Source organism: Hylobates moloch, unplaced genomic scaffold (genome assembly GCF_009828535.3).
Source record: "Hylobates moloch isolate HMO894 unplaced genomic scaffold, HMol_V3 SCAFFOLD_8, whole genome shotgun sequence".
Taxonomy (NCBI): domain Eukaryota; kingdom Metazoa; phylum Chordata; class Mammalia; order Primates; family Hylobatidae; genus Hylobates; species Hylobates moloch.
Window position 1 is genome coordinate 50,350,121 of NW_026652283.1, and position 21,258 is coordinate 50,371,378.

Consider the following 21,258-nt stretch of genomic DNA (forward strand, 5'->3'; position numbering starts at 1 on the left):
AGTTTACAGTCCCACCAACAGTGTAAAAGTGTTCCTATTTCTCCACATCCTCTCCAGCACCTGTTGTTTCCTGACTTTTTAATGATGGCCATTCTAACTGGTGTGAGATGGTATCTCACTGTGGTTTTGATTTGCATTTCTCTGATGGCCAGTGATGATGAGCATTTCTTCATGTGTTTTTTGGCTGCATAAATGTCTTCTTTTGAGAAGTGTCTGTTCATGTCCTCTGCCCACTTTTTGATGGGGTTGTTTGTTTTTTTCTTGTAAATTTGTTTGAGTTCATTGTAGATTCTGGATATTAGCCCTTTGTCAGATGAGTAGGTTGCAAAAATTTTCTCCCATTCTGTAGGTTGCCTGTTCACTCTGATGGTAGTTTCTTTTGCTGTGCAGAAGCTCTTTAGTTTAATTAGATCCCATTTGTCAATTTTGGCTTTTGTTGCCATTGCTTTTGGTGTTTTAGACATGAAGTCCTTGCCCACGCCTATGTCCTGAATGGTATTGCCTAGGTTTTCTTGTAGGATTTTAATGGTTTTAGGTCTAACATATAAGTCCTTAATCCATCTTGAATTAATTTTTGTATAAGGTGTAAGGAAGGGATCCAGTTTCAGCTTTCTACGTATGGCTAGCCAGTTTTCCCAGCACCATTTATTAAATAGGGAATCCTTTCCCCATTTCTTGTTTTTGTCAGGTTTGTCAAAGATCAAATAGTTGTAGATATGCGGCATCATTTCTGAGGGCTCTGTTCTGTTCCATTGATCTATATCTCTGTTGTGGTACCAGTACCATGCTGTTTTGGTTACTGTAGCCTTGTAGTATAGTTTGAAGTCAGGTAGCATGATGCCTCCAGCTTTGTTCTTTTGGCTTAGGATTGACTTGGTAATGCGGGCACTTTTTTGGTTCCATATGAACTTTAAAGTAGTTTTTTCCAATTCTGTGAAGAAAGTCATTGGTAGCTTGATGGGGATGGCATTGAATCTATAAATTACTTTGGGCAGTATGGCCATTTTCACGATATTGATTCTTCCAACCCATGAGCATGGAATGTTCTTCCATTTGTTTGTATCCTCTTTTATTTCATTGAGCAGTGGTTTGTAGTTCTCCTTGAAGAGGTCCTTCACATCCCTTGTAAGTTGGATTCCTAGGTATTTTATTCTCTTTGAAGCATTTGTGAATGGGAGTTCACTCGTGATTTGGCTCTCTGTTTGTCTGTGATTGGTGTACAAGAATGCTTGTGATTTTTGTACATTGATTTTGTATCCTGAGACTTTGCTGAAGTTGCTAATCAGCTTAAGGAGATTTTGGGCTGAGACAATGGGATATTCTAGATATACAATCATGTCATCTGCAAACAGGGACAGTTTGACTTCCTCTTTTCCTAATTGAATACCCTTTATTTCCTTCTCCTGCCTGATTGCTCTGGCCAGAACTTCCAGCACTATGTTGAATAGGAGCGGTGAGAGAGGGCATCCCTGTCTTGTGCCAGTTTTCAGAGGGAATGCTTCCAGTTTTTGCCCATTCAGTATGATATTGGCTGTGGGTTTGTCGTATATAGCTCTTATTATTTTGAGATACGTCCCATCAATACCTAATTTATTGAGAGTTTTTAGCATGAAGGGTTGTTGAATTTTGTCAAAAGCCTTTTCTGCATCTATTGAGATAATCATGTGGTTTTTGTCTTTGGTTCTGAGTCACTATCAGGAGGTAAAATGGTAAGCCTACATTTAATTTTTTGTTTTAGAGACAGGGTCTTGCTCTGTCACCCAGGCTAGAGTGGAGTGGCAGAATTATATAGCTCAACTGTAACCTCAAACTCCTGGCTCAAGTTATCCTCCCATGTCAATCTCCCAAGGATCTAGGGCTACAGTTATGCCACCATGCATGGCTAAGTTTTTAAAATTTTTTTGTAGGGATGAGACCTTAGAGTCTCGCTATGTTGCCTAGACTGGTCTTGAAACACTGGCCTCAAGCAATCCTGCCAACTAAGCCTCCCAAAGCACTGGGATTACAGGTGTGAGTCACTGTGCACAGCCTTAATTATCATTTTTCTTTCTTTTTTTTTTTTTTTTTTTTTTGAGACGCAGTCTCACTCTGTTGCCCAGGCTGGAGTGCAATGGCACGGTCACTGTAACTTCCCCCTCTCGCGTTCAAGCGATTCTCTTGTCTCAGCCTCATGAATAGCTGGGACTACAGGCATGTGCCACCACACCCGGCTAATTTTGTATTTTTAGTAGAGATGGGGTTTCACTATGTTGGCCAGGCTGGTCTTGAACTACAGACCTCAGGTGATACATCCAAAGTGCTGGGATTACGGGCATGGGCCACCTCACCCAGCCAATTATCATTTTTAAAAGTACATACCTCTCTTCTCTGGGAGATACTCTTGATCAATAAAATGGCAAAAATGCATGTGGCCAGAAGGAGAAGAATAGAATCTGATGGATGATCAAATTAAGTAATTAAGCAATGGACAATGAAGGTTTGGTTATACTTATGCTATGAAGTGCAAATGTTATTTTACTCTTTATTTTTAAAATTAAAGATAACAAATCTGCCTCAGAGGGTTGTTTCTAATATCCAATAAGTTAAGCAGTGTTAAGAACTTAAAACACTGAAGTGTTCAATAAATGTAAGCAGTGATGGTGTCAGTTAACAGTCATCCTGATACTTTTCATAGTAATATACAATTATTAATTGCCAGAACATTTCATTGACTCCATTAATGCATGCATTTAAATTTATCCAGTGGTATACATCTTTAATAAGTTTAAAATCTTAAGCTTATGAGTTTTTAAAGATAAAACATAAATGCCATTTTTATGATTTTATTGTCTAGTTTGATTGTTGAAGAATATAACCGCATTCCAAATGTTTCTCTATGAGGCATCTATTCATCTACTGACCGACATATTTAATGTTTAAGTTCCTTTTATTTAAGTTCTTATTGCTTTCTTTATGTGGTTTGGATTGATAATTCAATACTGACATTTGGAATGCAGCCAAAGAACTTTCTATATGACAATTGCAGTGTTATAGTCAAAAAGTCTTTGCATTAAATGTTTGTTATTTCATTTTCCAAACTTTGAAAGCATTTTATTTTATTTAAAATATTTCCAGCGTCTTTGGAAATTAAGTGTTAATCACCGTGGAAAATGCCAACATAGTTAAATGTTTGGTTGCAGATAAAATCATATTAATTCTTCAAAATTATAGCTACTTATGTTTTATTTAATAGCTAAGAAAATAAGAATGCCAAAATACAGCCAGAAAAATAGAGAAATCTCTAGTATACTATCCACTCTCCATTGGCCTAAAGTAAAATAAAATAATAATAATGTTGCTATGAAACAATGGATTTAAATTCTCAGGAAGATTTACTATATTAGTGGTGCACCATGTGCATTGCAAATATCCCACTGAAGTTAATTTTCATTAAAAGCACCCTTTGGCCACACAGAGAGCTTTAAAATATATGACTTTCTCTGTCAGTCTAATAATTAGGCCTACTTCACTATGGGAAAATAACATGTGATCAAAACTTTATATGTCAAGGTTGTAAATCAAATTAAAAAAATCCAGACTCAGCTCTGGGAGATTTTCCAAAATACGTAAATCTCAGAATTGAAGTCCAACAGTTGAGATCCTCTCAAAGAAATTACCTGTCTCTGAAATAAACAGTATCTAACTGGCACACTTATTGTATCACTATAGTCCAGGGTTCCATGAATATCCTCATTGGAAAGATCTGAGAAAGTTGTATGCTAGTAATGATTAATGTCTGGGCTGTAGAAGACTTGCAGGGTTTTTAACGGTTGTTTATAGGAAGTGAGAGAGGGAAGAAAGGCTAGTAGAAAGAGAGAGACAGATACACAGTAGAAAGAAGATAGATTTTAGAGTGAAAAAATAAGGGCAAAGGTATTAGGAAGTGAAAGGGCATCTTGATGGCATCATGAAGACATAGTGACTAGGCCAAAAAGATGGTCACACACCATATGACATTATAAAAGAATTCTGAACTGACAAGGCATTCTGAGTCTGCCTCAGGTGAGCAGTTGTGATCAATATACATTATCTCCTTGAGTTTCTAGTACTTATAATGATGTCCATATGTTTGCCAAACAACTCAGTGCCACAGTGACCCAGATGGACACAGAAAATAAAACTATACCTTCCATCATTAGCTTTCTTTATGTATAGATAAATATTGTGAGGTTTGTAGGAAAAAGAAGAGGGAGGGTAGGAGTAGAGAGGAAAAAAAGAGATCAATCCCTTAACTGTAAGTAACATAACAGCTGTCACTTCCATAGTATCTGCCTTTAAACAGAACTAATTTCCTTTAATTTTCTACTATCTGCTTAGGGTATGTTACACACAGTCTCTTAAGGTAGTCTCCATGATCTTTACCTCTTGGTGTTTATGCCTTTATGTGATTTCCTTCCCTTGAGTGCAGGTAGGGGCTGTGCCTTGTTTCCAACCAAAAGAATATAGCAAAAGTGGTAATATGTATGTGATTACAAGTACATGATTTCATGATTATGTTACAAATCTCACTTTTTGTCCCTTGCTGCTTTGAGAAAGCAATCAGCCATGTTGGGGAACTCCATTTAACAAAAACCTTTGGATGGTCTCTAAGAGCTGAGGGCAGATTCCAGTCAACTGCCATAAACTGAAGCTCTCAGTCCTACAGCCACATGAGACTGAATTCTGCCAACAATCTGAGTAAGCTAGGAAGTTGATCCTTCCCTGACTCAACCCTCAGATGAGATTACAGCCCTAGCCAACACCTCAATTGCAACTTGACAACGCTTTAAACAGAGGACTCGCTAAGCCATGCCCAGACTCCTGGTCCACAGAAACTGTGATAAAAAAGTGTTGTTTCAAGCTGCTATGTTTGTGATAATATTGTTACACAGCAATAGATAACTAATACAGGGAGAAACAAGACAGTTAGATTTGTAAAAGCTTTGTCTAAAATAAGCCAATAACCATTAAATACATCCCTGAGGATCTCAAATATAAAAAAAAGTGCATAGGCGTTACATGACATTATTCTATACATACAGGTTCTTCACTGTTTGCTTTTCTGCTCTCACTTGTGTTCCTAATGAATGCTCAAAGAAGTAACCCAGTTGAGATATTACGATATACATTACCATACTAAGCAAAGCCAGACATATATTTGTATATAACAGGCAATTTCTTTAAAAGTATCATTTGAAAGTCATCCCAGAGTAATCCTTATTCAAAAAATGTCTCTTCAAGTGGCCTGCACAGTGTTTGAAATACATCCATTATGGTGTGATCCTTCTGGAGATAAAGCTATGTGTTTTTAGAAGTGTCCTGTAAGAAAGAAAATATCCCAGTGAAGAAGAACATATCAGAGCATTATCTTCTGTAGGGAGACTCCCTGAAAGTATTGCTACAGAATAAAAGATAAAATGCTCCTGATTATTGTAAATACAAAGTTGCATGCAGGATTGTGTAAAGACAATGCCAGGTTGGACTGCCAGAACGAGCCAACAGCGCATGATGTGCTTCCCCCTGCAGAGAGCCTACGAATGGACATGCAGTCAGGGAGGTTTCACATCACCAAGATTCCTATCCCAGAATAGCAGATGTTCATAGCTCTGGGAATGGAATGTCACCCTTGTGGAGAGCCTATAAACAGACGCATGGGGTAGGGGGGCGCCTGTCTATATGGATAAGATAGGGCTATAAACACCCTCATCTTGCCATGGCTCTTCTAGGCCTCTTTAGGGTTAAGGCATACTCCCTTCTGATAATTTCTGTTCTAACCAGTTGTCCAGCTTCACATCCTGTTTCTATGGATTGTTTGTAACCAGCTTTTGCTGCAACAGTTACTGCTGATTAATATCTTGCTAATCATAGGTTATGGAAAGACTGTGTTTCTGTTTTAAGTCTCTGTTAGAAATTACTGATGCACAAACTGTATTGTAAATTCTTATCTCTGTATACTGTACTTCTGCATACAAATGTTATGTTAAAGAATTATTTCATCCCCATGTGACCATCTCACCTCATAATCAAATGACCCTAAATCCCTCACTAACCTACCCCCGCCCTCACTAAACTTAATAATAAATGCTGGTATATCCAGTGCATTGTTTGCACCATGGGACCAGAAGGCGGTGACCCCCCTGGACCCAGCTTTCACTCTCTTGTGTGCGTCTATTATTTCTCAACCTGCCAATCCACCTGGGAACAAAGAGAGAGCCCCATTGCATTGTGGGCTGCTGGCCAGATCGTGCAATAATCTTCTACCAATATGTCTGCTGATTTAATTTATCCAATAGTCATTGCCCTAGCAAAGCACATAAAAATAAACTTTTCATTTGTAACTAGATACATAGCATTTTTATAGTATCTGCTTTACAATTTCAAAAGAACCTTCATAAGTTAAATTTCATTATATTTAATGTATGAAGTTAATATATTTTATATATGTATAATACATATAGCTTATGAAGTTATATATAAATTTTATATATTCATAATTTATTCATTAAATAAATCTTATTTAATAAAACATTATATGTAAAACTCCTAGGAGAGTGCCTGCCTATGATTTTTACTCAACAATGTTCATTCATTCTCTTCCTTTTAATCCTAACAAGATTTGATCCCCACTCCTATAAATGAGGAGACCAAGTAGCAGTGAATAAATAACTTGCTCAAGATCACTAACCTAGTCATATAACAGAGTTGAGACTTTAACCCAAATCCTCAGACTATGAATTTTGCTTTCTCTACTTTTGCCTCTACTGCTTCAGAAAGCACCACCTATCCATCACTTAGAATATGAAAATCTCATAGACAAAATCTAAATGACACTCTCTATTCTGCTTTAAAGATATTTAACTTTAATTTCTGTGACATTTAATGAATGCATTGTTTATTGAAATTAAATAGAATTTTATAAAGATTTGGAATCCTAGTCCCAATTCTGCTACTAGCCAGCTCTGTGATCTTGAAAAAGTCACTCTACTTCTCTGAACTGCAGTTTTCTCATATCCAGACTGGAAGTAATACTAATGATGATTCTGACAATCTGATATTTGCCTCAACGTGTCATTGACATAATGAGATAATGAATCTGATCAACCTTTGAAAGTAGTACTATAGTATTTAGCAAATATGTCATTGCCATCAATATCATAATTATTATTGACCAAAATTCTATAATTGTACTATCTTAATAAACCCAGTTTTTCTAATCTGATGTCAATGAAAATATTTGGTTATTAAAATTTCTGATCTTTTTTGCTTGATGTTTCTTTGAAATACAAAAGATACTACTATTAAAAAGAAGTTAAAACAAAGTAACCTATCCTAAGATGTGTGGTTTAAATTCATGCTAGAAGATTGTACATTTGGACTGTTCTTTAACTGTGCTGCTAATTGCTAAAAATACAGTGTTGACGAACCTTACGTGGTTGGAATTTTTTTAAATTAGTAGTTAAAATGTGGCTGTTACAACTTCTCACAACAGACTCCTTAAAATCTTAAACCATAATTCTTTTATATTAAAGTATAACTTTAAAAGCACTCTTCTCTCACAAAAAAACTATCAATGTGTTAGTGTAAGCCAGCTGTGTCCAACCCTTTGAATGCGAGGAATGTTTTGCTTATCTGTGATGGCAGATACTACGAAAATTATGCATGGACCTTTTTTTAGCTCATTAGCTATCATTAGTCTTAGTGTATTTTGTGTGTAGCCCAAGACAATTCTTCTTTCAATGTGTCCCAGGGAAGCCAAAGGTTGGACACCTCCAGTGTAAGCCATTCTCTAAGTACAGTATACAATGGATGAGGTCAAAAGGAAGGGCAATGAGTACATTAAAATTATTTACTTAAGAGTATTCAACATTTATTATGAAGTATAATTTCACCTATATGCAAGTAATTCATACAATACTGGCTCAGCCTTAGGAAAAATCATGTATTGAATTCATTACATTTATTACTTTTGAAAACACTGATAGTTTTGTTATATTACTGAAGGCTGAATTTATTAAGTGATTCATAAAACTGGGTTCCACTTTGTTCATTAATTGTAGGACTAACTAGTGTAACTCTTTATAAATAATTTGCATTTTCATCAATTAACAAACATTTATATTTGCTGGTGAGATAGAAACCTATTAATACATTCTGAAAATAAGTTAATTTGAAAATCAGGCTTTTCACACATTTAAATTTGCTTTCACGATGATGAAGTCAATCTTTACATTAGAGTATCCCTAGGTGCATAACAAACCACAAAAAAAAACTTTGAGGTTTATAGCAACATTTTTGTTATTTCTTCCTGTTTCTTGGGTTGAATGGTGGCTTATCTGGGCTCACCCCTGACATATGACTCTAAAGCACATCGTGGTGTAGACTATACTTAAAGTCAAGTAATCAGATGAGATAACCAAAGGGAATAATTGTCGATAGTGAAAATGTACAAGAACTGAGCCCTGAAACATTTCAGTTTATAGAAGATAAAGAAATGAGGCAGAATCAATAAATGTAAAGAAGTAGCCAATGAGGGAGAAGGAAAACAAGGGAGTTTGGTATGTGTTTCTAAAGCCAAGTAAAGAAGTATATCAAAGAAGAGGGAATGAGAATAGTTAACTGGGTCAAATACTGTTGACAGAACTATAAGAACAGAAGATAAGAATTCAGATTTAGCAAACTGGAGGTTATTAATGAACTTGAAAAGAGCAGTTTTGGAGAAAGAGTGTGGTTCATGAAAAGCCTGATTGAATGGGTTTCAGGGAAAAATAAATTACAGCCAGACAACTCTATCGATATTTTTGTTTCTGTAAAGGGCAGCAGAGAAAGGAAGTAGTAACTTATGGGGTTGTGGGGCAAAGAGAAAGATTTTTAAAGATAGGAGAAATAACAGCATATTTATATGCCAATGGAAATAAATAGAAATAAATAGATAAATACATGGAAATAAAGAGAGATAAAAAATAGCAATAAAGAAGATACAGAGAACTGCTGAGGTGATGTCCTTGAGTAGCTGAAATTAAATGGTGTTTGAGATTGTATGAATGCTCGTTTCTTCCAAAAATTCATACATTAAAACCTAATCAGCAATGTGATGCTATTTGTAGACTGGGTCTTTGGCAACTGATAAGGTTATAAGAACGGATCCTTCATAGATAAGATAAGCACCCTTATAAAAGTGGCCTCAGAGAGCTGCCTTACTCCTTTCACTAAGTGAGGACACAGCGAGAAGGCACATCTATGAAACAGAAACTGGGCCTTTACCAGACACCAAATTTGTCAAATCCTTGATTTGGGTCTCCCCAGCCTTTGGAACTGTGAGAAATAAATTTTTGTTGTTTAAAAGCTTCCCAGCTTATGGCATTTTTTAAATAGCAGCCCAAACAGACTAATGCAAATGTTTGTACTGATAATCAGGTACTGCTATAACAAATACCTAAAATGCAGAAGTGGCTTTAAAACTGTAATAGGTAAAGGATGGAAGTGTTTGGAGGTGTGTGCTAGAAAAAGCCTACATTGCTATAAACAGACTGTTAAGGGTGGCTCTGAAGAAGGCTTGGAAGGACAGCAGGGGAGTTATAGAGAAAGCCTCAATCTTCTCAGAGAATATGTAAGTGGTCATGATCAGAATATTGGTAGAAATATGGATGGCAAAGGTCATTCTGATGAGTTCTTAGAAAGAAATAACATATTAATGCAAAATGGAGAAAGGCAATCATTGTTATAAAATGGCAAAGAACTTGGCTTAATTGTGTCTGTGTCCTAGTATTTTGTTGAACTATTTCTGTGTCCTAGTATTTTCTTGAAGGTAGAACTTGTGAATAGTGAAATACAACATTTGGCTAAAGAAAGTTTTAAGCAAAGTGTTGAAGGTGCAACTTGGCTTCTAATGTAAAAAATAGAGAAATAATTTAAAGATGGAATTTTAAATAAAAAAATGAAGCAGAACTTAAAGATTTGAAAAACTCTCAGCCTCTCCAAATTGTAACAAATGAAAAAGCATGTTTGGGAGAGAATACTAATGGTGAAACCAAGTGAACATTTGACAAGATTAACATGAATCAGCCAAGTTCTATTCATCAAAACTATGGAAGAATGACCCCAAAGGCATTTTGGAGATTACCAGGGATACCCCTCTTATTACAGGCCCAGAGTGCCGGGACCTCAGGGACAGAATAATTTCAAAAGAGGGGCCATAGGTGCCCACAGGACCCACATACTCGCTGGCCAGTACAACCCCAAAGCTCTGCTCCCAGCATTCTGGTGCAGCAGTCTTTGGCCACCCCAGGTTCAGCTCCAGTGGGCCCAGGTGTGGTACAGGCAGTAGTTGCCACCCCTCTGGAGGACACAGACAGTAAACCTTGCCAACATCTGTGTGGTGCCACCTCTGCCAGTTCTCAGACTACACAAGCTGTGGAAATGTGGCTACCTCCATCTAGATTTTGGAGGATGGAGCCACCCAGAGTTTTAGGCGTGCAATCTAGGCAGAGTGCTGGGTTGAGCTGGCTGAGAGTGGGGCAATTGCAGAGAGTCTCCACTAGGTCAATGCCTAGGCTGTACCTAGTGGGGTACAGCCACCCCCACGATCCCAGACCGGTAGAGCCACTGGCATTTGAATCCAGCCTGGGAAAGCCACAGACAGGTGACTCCAACCCTTGAAAGCTGCAAAGCCATTAGGGGAGGGTTACCCAGAGCTTTGGGGACTCAATCCATGCCTAGTAAAGCTGCAGAAATATGACCTCTCCCCTGGAAGGTCTGGAGGGCAGAGGCTCAAGTCAAATAAGATTATTCTATATCCTTAAGGTTTTGGACTTAACTTGCAATCTGCTGCCCCTTTCTTCTTTCCTATTTCTCCTTTTTAGAATGAGAGTTATCTATCCTATGACTGTCTCACCACTGTAATTTGAAAGCACATAACATGTTTGATTTCATAGGTTCATAACTGGAGAGTAATTTGCCTCAGAATGAATCATACCTTAAGTCTCATCCATATCTAATTGAGAAGATAGTTAGATGAGACTCTGGACTTTTGACTTTTGAGTTGATGCTGGAAATAGTAAACACTTTTGGGGCTACTGGGATGGAATGAATGATTTCTGCTTCTGAAAAAGACAAGTTTTAGTGGGCCAGCAGCACAATTCTATGATCTAAATATCTGTGTTCCTCCAAGATTCAAATGTTGAGACCTAATCACTAATTTGATGCTGTTCAGAGGTGAGGAGTTTTGGGAGATAATTATGTCATGAGGGCAGAGCCCCAGTGAATAGGATAAGTGACCTTACAAAAGAAGCCCCAGAGAGCTGCCTTGCCCCTTCCACCCATGTGAGGGCACAGTGAGAGGGCATCATCTATTAACCAAAAAGTGGGGCTTCACCAGATGTCAAATCTGCCAATGCCTTGACCTAGGACTTTCCAACCTCCAGAACTGTGAGAAATGAAGTACTGTTGTTTAAAAGGAAACCAGTTTATGATACTTTGTTATAGCAACCTAAATGGACTACAGCAACATGCAATGTGCAAATGGAGAGATTACTCTCAGATAAGAACAGAAACAGGTCCTCCAGTAAAAAATGGAAAGAAACAGTAAAGGGCACAGATGCAAGGAAGCTGGTGAGTATGGTGACAGAAATTTTTGGAAACTCTCTTCCAATTGCTTCTATTTTCTCTATTTATTGATTGTATATTACTCATCAGCCACACAGCCTTGAAGAGATTATAATTTGGATTTCTTGTTTGAGTGACGGGGTGGATGAGGATGTCTTTAGATTCACAAAGGAAAGACAGGAGGAGGCTCAATGTTGAAAAGACTACAAACTGTGATGCACACTGACTTTGGGGTGCCTCTCAGACAACTTACTTCATAAATGCAAGGAGCTGAATTTAGTTACAATTACATGAAGTCAGTTAATAAATATAATAAGGTTATATCCCCTCAAGTTTTTCTCAATTAGTATTAAAATTATAAAAATTAGTATATACATATATGTGTGACATTCTTTTTATATTTCTGTTCTGAACATGAGGACTTATAATTTAACCAATGAACTATCAGTTTAAGAATATCACTTGCCTAGCATGAGACAACTTACTATTCCTAAATACTTATAAATATTAGGAGAAAAAGCATGTTGAATATATCAGAAAAATGCCCTGTTCCTAACATAGTAGGAACTAATTTATGTTTCTGACATCATAGTATATAGATAATTTGCACATGGGTATGATTCAAGTTAGCAGTCTATAGAAGACTGCTAGGATATGAAATCCCCTTGTATATTATGGTAATTTACCTTCACATTATTTCATTGTTATAGATTCTGAGGTTCTCAATAACTTCTGAAAAAAACATGCAGTGATAATATATGGTTTGCTCCCTATTTGCTTTCAGAAATAAAAATACTAAATCAAAATTAACATGGAAAAATCTGAACCTAGTAGGCGGTTAGGCAATTGAAGAAAATCAATCAGTGTAAATATGGAGTTATGTGCTACCAATTGAATAATACTATTAAATATTACATTTTATTGCAATCGGTTTTCAACTACACAGGAAAATTCTTCCCTTGTAGCATCCAATTACATTCTATTTTTTTATTATTGTACTTTAAGTTCTAGAGTACATGTGCACAACATGCAGGTTTGTTACATATGTATACATGTGCCATGTTGGTGTGCTGCACCCATTAACTCATCATTTACATTAGGTATTTCTCTTAATGCTATCCCTCCCCACTCCTCCCACCCCTGTCGTGTAATGATCCCCACCATGTGTCCAAGTGTTCTCATTGTTCAATTCCCACCATTCTTAAGAACCAAAAATGGTGTTCTGGACAACACCAGTGCTATTGGAATGCAGTCTCTAATAAAGAGTTGGTGGAACTATTATAGCAGAACTATGAACTTACAGGTCTATAAACCAAAGTATAAAAAGAGCATTGCAACATATTTTCTAACACCTAACTGCTCTAACCAAATAGTTTATTGTCAAAACCAAATGATATCCTGCTGTACAACATTATATCTATAGCTAATAATACTGTATTGCACATTTAAAAATGTGTTACAAGGGTAAGTCTCATGTTGTGTTCTTACCACAATAAAAAATGACTTCATATAAATAATGCAAAATTAATACCAGCTTCAAACTCCCCATGTGTGATACAGAGAAATTTATATAAAGAAAGGATAACAACCAGACAAAATGCTGTAAACAATCAAGGCTTCAACTTTATCTATCTCAAGTACTGCTGCCGGGAAGTTATAATGAAATCTCTGCCTAAATTTAAAAATACTAGAAAGCTTGCTATATAAACCGTGTAATTTTTCAAACACCTGTCTAGTGGATTATCTATCTCCAATAATACCTTTCCACCCCATATTAATTATCTAGTTTCCCAGTGGCTACTTTCAGTTCCATTAAAAAATATCTGCTTCTAAAACAATCATAATTATCATTCAATATAAATCTATTTTGTTCCAGATGCTTTACATATCACACAAAATTGATCTTTACCACTTTCCTCCCTATAAGGTAGGTGAAGGTTTTCCTTCCAGTTGAGGAAAATGAGGCTCAGCTAAGTACCAGACACAAAGTCACACAACCAGTAAGTAGCAGAGACAGAATTTGAACTGAAGTCTGTGGGACTCTAAAGTGCCCTTATATCTATAACTTACTACTAGATACAAGAATCTATTCCAAATCCATCAGGGAAGTAAAAAGAGGGGTAAGAAATAATGTATGTCATTAAAGGGCCTATTACATTCTGGGAAAAAGTAACTACACTAGAAAGTAGAATATTATATGCTATAAGAACAGTTTAAACAATTGTTTTAGTACAGGGAGATACGACACATCTAATTATAAATTTCAGGAAAGTTTTTATGGATAAAATGACATTTGAAATAGATCTTAAATGATTAATTATTTCATCATAAGGTGAAGACTTGATGTTAATAGGGGAGTACTGGAGAAGGCTATATAAAGAAGGCATTTCTAAAACAAAAGAATAATGAAGAAAAAAACAGCAAAAAACATGTTGCATGTATAGTGAATACTTCCAATTGACTGGAATACTGGGTAAATATAGCAGAGTGAAACAAAGGAAGAATAGAAAGATAGGTTAAGTTCAACCTAAAGGCTCTTAAATGACATGTTGAGGAAGTTTCAATTAATTTAAAAGGCATTGGGAAGTTACTGGAAGTTTTTTAGTAGAAAGTGATATGATTAAAGCTATGCTTCAGGAAAATGACTTGAGCAAAAACATATACAACATATTGAAAATGTAGACACCTGAGGTAGCAAGCTAAATTAGGAAATTACTGCAATGGTCATGGCAGCCTGAACTAAGACAATCATAGTAGTCACAGAAAGGGTGGCACAGAATGAAATATATAGGCAATTAAACTAGCAGGACATAGTTACTTTTTTACTTAAGGTAGTGAAAATAAGAGTAAAGAGTTAAGTGGGAGAAGGACTTCAAGGTCTGGGACCTAGATATCTATCCTAAACACTGACTTTCACAAAATTCAAACTTTCATCAGATAAAAGAGAGGTAAATAATCATGAGGTAAAATGATGTGTTTTGTCACCACTTTTACCTAAGAACTTCTATGTTGGAATGGATCCTGTGGAAAATGGTGTTCCAAAGTGTGCTCTGCAGACTTCCTGAATCAGAATCATCTGGGGTTGCAGGTCATGAGGATTCCAGTCTGCATTTCATCCATTTCTGCATATCTACAACACTTGTTATTTATAGCACTTAATTGACAATTTATACAGCTTTATTTAAAGCTGTATAGTAAATACATAGTAAAATTCCTATGAAAGAGAATGGCTTTCTTGGGTACTTACAAAGTTCATTCTTAATTTTTGTTACTTAGACTTTATAAGTATCTTAGCTACCCAACTATTAATAGAAGACAAATTCCCTAAGGATAAAGACTAATAATAATAATGTCTCTAGGTACTTGTATACCAATTGAAGCACTTTACAGTTTATCTGTTTGGTAGGCAATTATTATAATGACATTCACCATATTATTAAAAATTTTTTTAGAGATGGGGTGTCGCTATGTTGCCCAGACTGGTCTCGAACTCTGGGGCTCATGCAATCCTCCTGCATCAGCCTCCCAAAGTGCTGGGATTACAGGCATGAGCCATCATGTCCAGCCAATATTCACCATATATTACTAGACAAATTATATAGCACTTTATCTCATCCTCAATTTTGTCTGTTTTACAAATTAGAGAACCAAGGTCCACAAAATGTAAATACTTCATCAAAAAACAGAGTTAGCAAAAGACAAAGGTAAATCAGAATCCAGAGCCATCTAATTCCAAAGTATATTTTCTTCCCCCTACATCATGTTGCCTCCACAGTGTTACATGCCACAGTGCTAGTTACAAAAGTACTCATTCAAAAAAATTTTTGTTTGTTTTCTGTTGTGGTTGTTATTAAGTATTTAAGCCTTGTACATAAGCAATCATTGTACATAATGAATGATCAATGAGTATCTGTCAAGTGAATTAATGAAGGCTCAATGAGAAAACTAAAATTCTTAAGAAAAAATAGAAAATTATAGACATAGACAAAGCACGAATACATTCATTGTGCTGCTTACAAATATAATCATTCCCCCTCTGGTTTAGTGCTAAAATTAAAACAGTCATAGCATTTGTTAAACTCCAATTGTTTGGGTAAAGCAATGCTTCCAAGGTGGAACGAAAGGGAGAAATATCCATAGGAATCCCTCTGAGCATGATTTACTCCAACACCTATATTCTAGGGTTGTTAAGAATGGGTGACACAGGCTGTATAAATGGACTTGTAGATTTGGAGACAGATAGATGCTATACTCTGATGACACACTCATATTTACCTATATACATCAAAAAAGAGCCAGTTCCGTTTATCTACATTCTTTCAACTTAACAAACACTGACATAAAGGTGCTTGGCTAGGAGAAAGGGATGTAAGTTCATTCATGGGTTTCTCCACATAATCTATGAACACTGATGTTAGAAGAAGGAACACTGGACTAGCTGGTCATTCTAGAAATGTTGACCACTAACGCCCACCACAGTGTTGTGTAAAACCCTGTCACAAGTCACCCTTTCTCCTCCTCCTGAGTTTCCTTGATAAATGTTAATTTTCTAACTTTGGTCTCATCAATTTTCTAGTCATTTATTCTGCAAACATTTACTGCAGAACTACTACGTGCCAGGTACTGTACTAAGTCACACTATGGGAAAGAGAATCTAAGAGAAGTCCTTGTCCCAACATTTCAAAGTCTCACTGAAGAGACCTACATGTAACTAAATCACTGTAGTGCAATGATTGAAGTAGACATATAAATATCCCAGATGAAAGATATGGGAAAGAAGCCAGAGCTATAAGCTTTAATGGACTAAAAAGCACATCACCTGCAAAAAACTTAACCAATACCTGTAGAAGTGCCAGGCTAAGGGAGAATCACAGAATTCTAGAATGTTCCAGGTTGAAGGAAAGTCCAATTAATTGCTACTAAAAAAGAATATCTTACTGACGAAGCAGCCCGTAACCACGGTGCCAGGTTCTGATAATACACAAATAAACTCTGAGCCCAGCCCACCTCAAGAAACCCACAACTCAGTGAAAGACTCCTCATTATACCACTAGTAGGCAGAGGCATTAAAAACAATATGATGATATTAAGAAAAACATTAAAAATTGTATTAATATAGAATGCCACATCACTAAGATGGAATTTAAAAGCAGCCCTTGCTTAAGACACTCTCCTGCTATAAATTCTGAAATATTGTCATCAACCTATGCCTCTGCAAAAACGTATTAATTGCATATGACCAAACAGTCTCTACTCCAATACCCTCTATTCTCAGCCCTCGTCTGCTGACACCACTCTTTGTCCCCAGGTAAACATGGCCACTCCCTCCTTGGTGACTCTATAATACCCTATACAGACTCTGCTCATTCATTCTTCATGCATTCATTTATTTACTTATGTAATCAGTAAGTATTTTTTAGCACCCATTATGTACAAAACACTACTAGGTGCTGGGGATATAAAGTACTCAGTAAAACAAACACAATCCTATTCTCAGGGAGGTTACAGTCCAGAGGGTGTAGATTTATAATAAGAAAATAAATATATAACAGTATATATACCATCTGGTGATGGTAAGTGCTAAGAACAAAAACAAAGTTGGATAACAGAGATAGGGAATATGAAAAGAGAGTACTTGATATGGTTTGGCTGTGTCCCTACCCAAATCTCATCTTGAATTGTAGCTCCCATAATCCTTACATGTTATGGGAGGCACCCAGTGGGAGGTAATTGAATCATGGGGGCAGGTCTTTCCCATGCTGTTCTCATGACAGTGAATATGTCTCATGAGATCTGATGGTTTTATAAAGAGCAGTTCCCCTGCACATGCTTTCTTGCCTGCTGCCATGTAAGAAATGCCTTTGCTCCTCTTTCGCCTTCTGCCATGATTGTGAGGCCTCCCCAGCCATGTGGAACCATGAGTCCATTATAAATTACCCAGTTTTGGGTATGTCCTTATTAGCAGCATGAGAACTGACTAATACAGTACTGTATTAATTGTGTAGCCAGCAAAGACCTCCCTGATAAGATGACATTTCAGCAGAGATATGAATGACATGAGAAATGTACCATATAAGTATCTATGTATCATGTAAGAGTATTCCAGGCAGAAGAAGTTCAAAAGCTCTGAAGTGAGAACATGAGTAGTGTATTTAAGGAACAGGCAGTGGACAGATGACAGTGTCTTGAACACTATAAGCCCCTACAGCCTTATAGTGTACTTACTTGTATCCACTATCACACTATGAGCTCCCTGAGAGAAAGTATCCTGTCTTAGTTACCTCTGAGTTCCCATTGCCTAGGACAGAATCTGACCCAGGAGACACTATATAAATATTTGAGTAATAAATTAATGAGTGAGGATTCAACCCTTCTTCTCTCCCTTGCTTGATTCACTCCCAGGTATTATTGATGAATACGTGCTATATCTTCGACTAGGTTTCCAGCTTTTCTGAAGGCAAACACTGTGTCAAGTATATCTTTTCCCGTTCCTCCCATCTCACATGTACCCCTAGGGTTCAATGCAGTGTTGTACAAATATTATATAAGACCAACAAATATAAAATCATTGAAGGAATATCTAGGTCTAGTGCTATCAAGACACCTGGGATAGGAAATAAATGGCAGAAATCACAGATCAAAATTCTGCATAGAAACAAATGGTGTCAAAATATGAAAAGTAGCCATTAATTTTAATTTTTATTATTTGTGGGAACATAGTAGGTGTATATATTTATATAGTAGGTATAGTAGGTGTATATATTTACATAGTAGGTATATATATTTATAGTAGGGGTACATCAGATATTTTGATAGAGGCATGCAAAGCAATGTGTAAAAATCATATCACAGAAAATGGGGTATTCATCCCTCAAGCGTTTATCCCTTGTGTTACAAACAATCCAATTATACTCTTTTAGTTATTTTTAAATGTACAACAAAGTTATTATTGACTATACTCACCCTGTTGGGCTATCAAGTACTAGGTCTTACTCATTCTTTTTAACTATTTTTCATACCCTTAACCAGCCTCACTGACCCTAACCCTCCACTACCCTTCCCTGCCTCAGCTAAACATTCTTCTACTCTCTAACTTCATGACTTCAATTATTTTGATTTTTAGATCCCACAAATAACCGAGTACATGAGACGTTTGTCTTTCTGTGCCTGGTTTATTTCACTTAACACATTGACCTTTAGTTCCATGTTGTTGCAAATGACAGGATCTCATTCTTTTCATGGGTGAACAGTACTCCAACACGTATACATGCCACATTTTCTTTATCCATTCATCTGTTGATGGACACTTATGTTGCTTCAAAATCTTGGCTATTATGAACAGTGCTGCAACAAATATGGGAATGCAGATATCTTTTTGATATACTGATTTCCTCTCTTTGGGGTATATACCTAGCAGTGGGATTGCTGGATCATATGGTAGCTCTATTTTCATTAACTTAGGAACCTCCAAACTGTTCTCCATAGTTGTACTAATTTACATTCTCATCAACAGTATATGAGGGGGTTCCTTTTTTCCACATTCTCACCAGCAGTTTTTATTGCCTGTCTTTTGGATATGAGCCATTTTAACTAGGGTGAGAAGATATTTCATTATAGTTTTGCTTTGCATTTCTCTGATGATCAATGATATTGAATACCTTTTCATATGCCTGTTTGCCATTTGTATGTCTTCTTTTGAGAAATGTCTATTCAAGTCTTTTGAAAACTAGCTGTTTCTTAGGTAGGGAAACACTCACCTAATTTCAATCATTACCATCTTTTTTTTCAGTGGGAGGTCTTACTCTGTTGCCCAGGATGGATTGCAATGAAGGATCACGACTCACTGTAGCCTCAAGCTCCTAGGCTGAAGCAATCCTCCCTCCTCAGCCTCCCAAGTCACTGGGGTTTACAGGCATATGCCACCATGCCTGGCTATGTATTTTTTAAGAGATGGGGTCTTGCTATGTTTCCCAGGCTAGTCTCAAAGTCCTGGACTCAAGTGGTCTTTCTGCCTCAGGCTCCTGGGTCATTGAGATTACCTGAGGCATCATGCTTAGCTCTGATCATTACCACCCTTAACTCTCACTAGTACCACTTTACAGATACAACCGGAATAATACCATCATAATTAGAGTATGCTTTCAGGATTCAGAACTGCATCAGAAGAGAGTGGCCCCAGCAAGATGGCCAGAAAGTCTGATGCACAGTGTCCAAAAAGCATAGGATGCTCAGACATGATTTAAGCTGGAAAAGGTTCCAAAAGGTCTAGGTAATGGGCACATACAATAATGTAGACCAAGCATATTTGCCACGTAGTGGTCCAAGGAAATATGTCTATTCATATCTGGATTTTATCCAGTGATTGGTAAAAATGAAAAGTAGATAGGAGTATAGACATGGTGAAAATTAGGCCTCCCAGCCCAGATTCATATCTAGAGGGCAAGGGTTCAGGCAATAACCTACGCTTGAAGAGATACTAATTCTAATATTCTAAGCTGAGCGATGAGTAAGACTTTGGCACAGAAAAGAGGGTATCAAGAAAGAACTCATTTTTACAGACAATACCAATAAAAATAATGCAGGAAGTGTAACAACTTATAGACTAGTGACCAGGATTTGTCTCTTGTACATTAGATAACAAGACTAATTGGCAGCATCTCTAATACTGCTCATAGACATTATGCTCTGGTCAAGAAATGGCTCAGAGATAAGGCAGACTGGGATAGAAGTCAAAACCCATCAGCAGCAGATTTAACTGCTGGAAGCCAGGATGAGAAAGGTAAAGGTCTTAGGTGAGAGCTGCTCACAAAATCAGAGATTGGTCAAACTGGAGGAAACTTTGCAAACCTGAAACCTAACTATATTAGAGATGTCCATCACTTCTCCTCCACTCATAGCCTCTTAGAGAATTTTTCCTACCCACATCCCTGAAGAGGCAGCCCTACATACACAATGACCACCCTCTGGTTTACAGTTGACCAGATCCAAACTGAGAAAATCGTGTTTTCCTTCTTATAATTTGGAATTGAAATACAAGACTGAGTTTGTTAGAGTATGTTGAATAGGCCAGTCAACCCTATGGCAGGCAAGTGAACACTCAGCAAGCTTGAAACAGAAACTAAAAACCTTAAAAAGAAAGTTGGCCTGAAGGGCAGGGAATGGAATATAAAGTATTTAGGAACAAGGAGATTCTAGATCATGCAGACCCAGGCATATACATGGAAGAAGAGATTGCCTAATAAGTTTCCAGCTTCCTTTATGCACTATAAGTTAAAAATATTGTCTGTTTATTAATGGTTAAGAATTATGGGATAAAATTTTCCTTGAAAAATAGTCTTCTTTAAGATTTTAGGGGTTTTTAATAACACACAATTCTCATTCACAATACTGTTATTTATAATCCTGTGTTAAATATTCAGACTCAATTATTTATTCTATTCCTAAGTAATATTAAGCTATACTTTAAATATTATCCCATACCTTTGGATACACAAATCTGAGAAAGAAGAAAATATACAAACAAAGAAAAGGTGTATACTCTTCCCATCAGCAATGGCATCCAAATTTTACTTATAAGATTACTTTCCATATTTTACCCTGTTTAGATATGTAAAAGGCTAACATCTAATCCCATTTGTA

General features: G+C 36.7%; 1 protein-coding gene across 10 annotated transcripts in view; it reads right to left on the reverse strand.

Annotated features, from left to right (window-relative positions):
• The window catches only part of LOC116473135 (AGBL carboxypeptidase 4), a 1,494,771-nt gene that overhangs the window by 1,283,614 nt on the left and 189,899 nt on the right, over positions 1–21,258 (reverse strand). The gene's annotated exons all lie outside the window — the stretch shown is intronic.